The sequence below is a fragment of the Sceloporus undulatus genome, chromosome 3, assembly GCF_019175285.1.
Source record: "Sceloporus undulatus isolate JIND9_A2432 ecotype Alabama chromosome 3, SceUnd_v1.1, whole genome shotgun sequence".
Taxonomy (NCBI): Eukaryota; Metazoa; Chordata; class Lepidosauria; order Squamata; family Phrynosomatidae; genus Sceloporus; species Sceloporus undulatus.
Genome location: NC_056524.1, coordinates 14,337,394 through 14,343,393, shown reverse-complemented (window position 1 = coordinate 14,343,393; position 6,000 = coordinate 14,337,394). Strand labels below are relative to the sequence as shown.

Below are 6,000 nucleotides of genomic sequence, written 5' to 3'. Positions count from 1 at the left end.
ATCGTCTTTCTCCTCGTCTCTCTGTCCTCTTTTCTCCTTGCCTCCCCTCCTTTTAGACATTGCATACCAAACTGTAGCACGCCATATATTATTTTTAAATTCTGTTTTAGTAGATATTTTAATTAACACGTTTATCCTTTTTTAACCGGGGGGGGGGGATTTGGGCCACATGTTGTAAATGTGGATTTTTATGAGTTGTGAGCCGCTTTGATTGTCTCATCACCAAAAAGCTGGATTCACAATACAGTTTTATTATTTTATTATTATAAGCCAACAAGAGATGAGGCAGTCTTTCCAGTGGGGAAAAGGAGATGCCTCCTCTCCTCTCTCTCTCTCCTCTCTTTTAGAAAAAATAATATACATAGCAGCCAGCTAGAGAAGAGGCATTCTCTCCTGTAGGAGAGAAAAGAACACCTGACTCTCTCTGATGAACTTGCCATCTGCTGGTTTTGTTTTTTGTTGTTTTTTTAAAAAGGAGAAAGAGGCCCTTCTCTTCGTCCATCACCTCCCCATGTACATCTGATGGGAAACCAGGAGAGGGTCTGCTCTGCAGGTGCCCCCAGACTCTGCAACTCCCGCCCGGAGAGCTTAGCGGGCACACTTTTCTCCTATTTTGTAGACACCTGAAGACTTTTAAGGATGACTGTTTAGGCGGGAGAGATCTTGTACAATTAGAGGTTTTCTATAACAATTTTTCTTGTGCTGTTGTGGTTTTTTATGGTTTTGTTTATATTTCTGATAGCTTCATTACTTTTTAACCTTTGTGTTTGTTTTTTAATGGTGATTGTTAAATCTGTTGTGAACAGCCTTGAGACCTGAAGTGGAAAAACGTGGGTGTAAATACAGATAATAATATATGTTCAATAAATAAATATAATAAAATAATAATAAATAATAAAATAATATACTAATTAGCAATATCATAATAAAACTTGCTAGTTAATGAATTGAGGAAATCATTTTAGTTGGTCAAGAGGTGTTTAATATTATTGTAGGGACATTAGTCCATTAGAACATTCATAATTAAATATCACTAGATAGGTAATCATCTAAAGTGCAAAAGTAAAGGTACATGGAAACCCTTCCAATTGAATCTACTAACAGTGAACCAGAGCTTGGGAAATATAGTGTTCTTAGGAGATTTTCAGAGGGGGGCAAAGCCAGAAGTAAAACGCATACTCCCAGCATAATCTTATGATCACACTAACATTTTCAGATGACATCATGTTCATCCAGGATTATCCAGTGAAATCCAGGAATTCCCTAGCAACAAACCATTCATGGGACCACTCCGCAATGGTTTGTTGGTTAGAGCTTCCTGGATCTTCACCGTAAGTTCTGGATGGGCGTGATAGTCTGAAAATATTCACGTGAGATCATGCAAATATTCCAGGAGTTGCCTTTTTTCCCAGCCCTTTTATCCCATCTGAAAATCTCCTTAGACCAACATGACTATAGTGGTGACTCTGGCTAGAAGAATATGGGAGTGGGGATCCGAAGAAATTAAATTCTGAGTTCTGGACATGTGGGAAGAATTTTCAAATATAGATACATTTGTCAACCAGGACTTAACTTCTTTCTTTGTTTCATTCTTCATGGATGCCCTTACACTAGCTGAATGTATCTTTTGATATGTTAGGGGGTTAATACATATCCAAATGGCTGTGTATGGCTAAACTGGATTGGGATACTGACCTTCTTTTCTTTTCTATGAAGAGATTTAGTGAAAAACATGGATACATGAAATAGAAATAACATCTGGACTAGTTTGTACCTTTGAGGAACCAAAAGAATGTATAAAGAAGTGTTAGTGGTCGTGGTGTCTTCTAAGGCAGGTCAGAACTTTATTGTACATTTGGGGTGGCTGTTAAGGTCCAAAGACCCAGTCTCCAACTCCTTTCTAGGGTTACACGAAAGTCGACTCCATATTCCAGTGTAGGGCTGCCAACCTCCTTGGCTCTGGGTATCTACACTGCAGATAATGCAGTTTGAAATTACCTTCACGCATGGACCATGCTATAGAATTCGAGGTTTAGTTTGTGGAGAAGTAGCCTACCTGCGGAGAGCTCTGAGCACAACAAACTACAAATCAAAATAATAAAAAACATATAAAAAATAATAATATTATTTGTATACCGCCCTCTGGCAACCATCCAGGCGGTTAACAACAGTTAAAATAAAATGAAACTTAAAAACACTTTATCCTCCCCCCCTTAGACAGTATTAAACAGTATAACATATTTAAATCACAATATCAATCTAAACACAATTAAAAATAAAAAACCCCTGATATCCCTCTGTTGATCCTCTACATCTCTAAGATGGGGGCACGGGAGGAATGAGGGAATCAGGGAACCTGAGTCGGGATGGTTAATCTGGAAAGGCCTGCCGGAAGGATCCGTCTGACCGCTTTTTTAAAGCGGAAGAGTGAGTGAGGAGAGCAGGCTAGGCAGGGTCAGAGGGGGGCGGCCTTAGAGGAGAACGCTAGGGAGGGGCCGCAAGCCGAAAAAGGGACGAGTAAGCTCCCAGAGGAGCGAGACGGAGAGGGGGGGAGGATTGTACGGGAGAGGCGGTCCCTAAGATAGCTTGGACCCAAGCCATTTTAGGTGCTTAAAGGTGAAACAACACCTGTACTGGGCCGGACTGATAGGCAGCCAGTGAAGGGACCTCAAAACCGGAGTAATGTGGTCCCTCTGATGCTCTAGACAAGCTCGGCTCAATTTTGAACCAGCTGTAATTTCCACAAGCAGCACAGGGGGGAGCCCCATGTAGAGAGTGCTACCAGTCAAGGCGTGAGGTTACCAGCCGCGTGGCAACCAATCAAGATCCCTTACTTCCAGAAAGGGCGCAGCTGGCGTATCAGCCGAAGCTGCGATAACAGGCACTCCTGACCGGCGCATACCGATTACCTGAAATACCTGAGAAGGAGCGACCGAGTCAAGGAGCCCCCCAGACTGCGAACACAGTCGCGGAGGAGAGTGGACTCATCACCTGGCTGGGGTTTGCAACCAATTTCGGGTTGTAGGGGCACACAGAGCACGCCGGCGTGGGGGGAGGCAGGCTAAAGCCGGGCGGTGCCGCACGCCCTCCTCTCCTCTCCTCTCCTCTCCTCTTATTTCATCTCCTCTTATCTGTCTTCTCTCCTCGCCTCTCCTGTCCTCTTTTCTCCTTGCCTCCCCTCTCTTTTAGACATTGCATACAAACTGTAGCAAGCCATATATATTTTTTAAATTCTGTTTTAGTAGATATTTTAATTATAACATGTTTAATCCTTTTTTAACCGGGGGGGGGGGGGAATTTGGGACACAATGTTGTAAATGTGGATTTTTATGAGTTGTGAGCCGCTTTGATTGTCTCATCACCAAAAAGCTGGATTCAAATACAGTTTTATTATTTTTATTATTATAAGCCAACAAGAGATGAGGCAGTCTTTCCAGTGGGGAAAAGGGAGATGCCTCCTCTCCTCTCCTCTCTTCTCCTCTCCTCTCTTTTAGAAACTACATATAAATAGCAAGCCAGCTAGAGAAGAGGCATTCTCTCCTGTAGGAGAGAAAAAGAACACTGACTCTTCTCTGATGGAACTTGCCATCTGCTGGTTTGTTTGTTGTTGTTTTTTTAAAAAGGAGAAAGAGGCCCTTCTCTTCGTCCCATCACCCTCACATGTACATCTGATGGGAACACAGGAGAGGGCCTGCTCTGCAGGTGCCCCCAGACTCTGCAACTCCCGCCCCGGAGAGCTTAGACGGGCAACTTTTCTCCTATTTTGGTAGACACCTGAAGACTTTTAAGGATTGACTGTTTAGGCGGGAGAGATCTTGTACAATGTACTGGGTTTTCTAGTAACAATTTTTCTTGTGCTGTTGTGGTTTTTTATGGTTTATGTTTATATTTTCTGATAGCTTCATCACTTTTTAACCTTTGTAGTTTGTTATTTTTAATGGTGATTGTTAAATCTGTTGTGAACAGCCTTGAGACCTGAAGTGGAAAAAGGTGGGATGTAAATACAGATAATAATATAATGTTCAATAATAATAATAATAATAATAATAATAATAATAATAATAATAATAGCAATAATCATAATAAAACTTGCTAGTTAATGAATTGAGGAAATCATTTTAGTTGGTCAAGAGGTGTTTAAATAATTATTGTAGGGCACATTAGTCCATTAGAAACATTCATAATTAAATATCACTAGATAGGTAATCATCTAAAGATGCAAAAGTAAAGGTACATGGAAACCCTTCCAGTTGAATCTACTAACAGTGAACCAGAGCTTGGGAAATATAGTGTTCTTAGGAGATTTTCAGAGGGGGGACAAAGCCAGAAGTAAAACGCATACTCCCAGCATAATCTTATGATCACACTAACATTTTCAGATGACGTCATGTTCATCCAGGACTTATCCAGTGAAGATCCAGGAATTCCCTAGCAACAAACCATTCATGGGACCACTCCGCAAATGGTTTGTTGGTAGAGCATTCCTGGATCTTCACCGGATAAGTTCTGGATGGGCGTGATATGTCTGAAAATCTTCAGTGAGATCATGCAATTATTCCAGGAGTATGCCTTTTATTCCCAGCCCTTTTACCCCATCTGAAAATCTCCTTAGACCAACATGACTACTAGTGGTGACTCTGGCTAGAAGAATATGGGAGTGGGGATCCGAAGAAAATTAAATTCTGAAGTTCTGGACATGTGGGAAGAATTTTCAAATATAGATACATTTGTCAACCAGGACTTAACTTCTTTCTTTGTTTCATTCTTCATCTGGATGCCCTTACACTAGCTGAATGTATCTTTTGATATGGTTAGGGGGTAATACATATCCAAATGGCTGTGTATGGCTAAAACTGGATTGGGATACTGACCTTCTTCTTTTCTATGAAGAGATTTAGTGAAAAACATGAGATACATGAAATAGAAATAAACATCTGGACTAGCTTTGTACCTTTGAGGAACCAAAAAGAATGTATAAAGAAGTGTTAGTTGGCTGGTGTCTTCTAAGGCAGGTCAAGAACTTTACTGTACATTTGTGGCTGACTGTTAAGGTCCAAAGACCCAGTCTCCAACTCCTTCTCTTTAGGGTTTACACAGAATTAGTCTTGACTCCATATTTCCAGTGTAGGGCTGCCAACCTCTGGTTGTATCTACACTGCAGAATTAATGCAGTTTGAAATTACCTTCACTGCCATGGATCCATGCTATAGAATTCTGAGGTTTGTAGTTTTGTGAGATATTTAGCCTACTCTGTCAGAGAGCTCTGATGCTACAACAAACTACAAATCCAATAATAATAATAATAATAATAATAATAATAATATTTATTTGTATACCGCCCTCTGGCAAACCAATCCAGGCGGTTAACAACAGTAAAATATAAAATATGACAATTAAAAACACTTTATCCCTCCCCCCCTTAAGACAGTATTAAACAGTATAACATATTAAAACACAATATCAATACATAAAAACAACAATTAAAAACTAAAAACCCTGATATCCCTCTGTTGATCCTCAACCATCTCTAAGATGGGGCCACGGGAGGAATGAGGGAATCAGGGAACCTGAGTCGGGATGGTTAATCTGGAAAGGCCTGCCGGAAGAGATCCGTCTTGACCGCTTTTTTAAAGCTGTCTAATGATGTTATCTGACGGATCTCATTCGGCAGGTCGTTCCAGAGTTTGGGGGCAACAGCAGAGAACGCCCTCTGGGAGGTCGCCGCAAGCCTAGATTTTAAAGGCTGCAGTAAGTTCCTCCCAGAGGAGCGGAGAGCGCGGGGAGGATTGTACGGGAGGAGGCGGTCCCTAAGATAGCTTGGACCCAAGCCATTTAGGGCTTTAAAGGTGATAACCAACACCTTGTACTGGGCCCGGAAGCTGATAGGCAGCCAGTGAAGGGACCTCAAAACCGGAGTAATGTGGTCCCTCCTAGATGTTCCTGAGACAAGCCTGGCTGCCATATTTTGAACCAGCTGTAATTTCCAAGTCAAGCACAGGG

General features: G+C 41.5%; 1 protein-coding gene across 7 annotated transcripts in view; it reads left to right on the top strand.

Moving 5' to 3' along the window:
- Positions 1-6,000, top strand: part of GRM5 (glutamate metabotropic receptor 5) — a 305,682-nt gene that overhangs the window by 117,531 nt on the left and 182,151 nt on the right. The window lies entirely within an intron of this gene.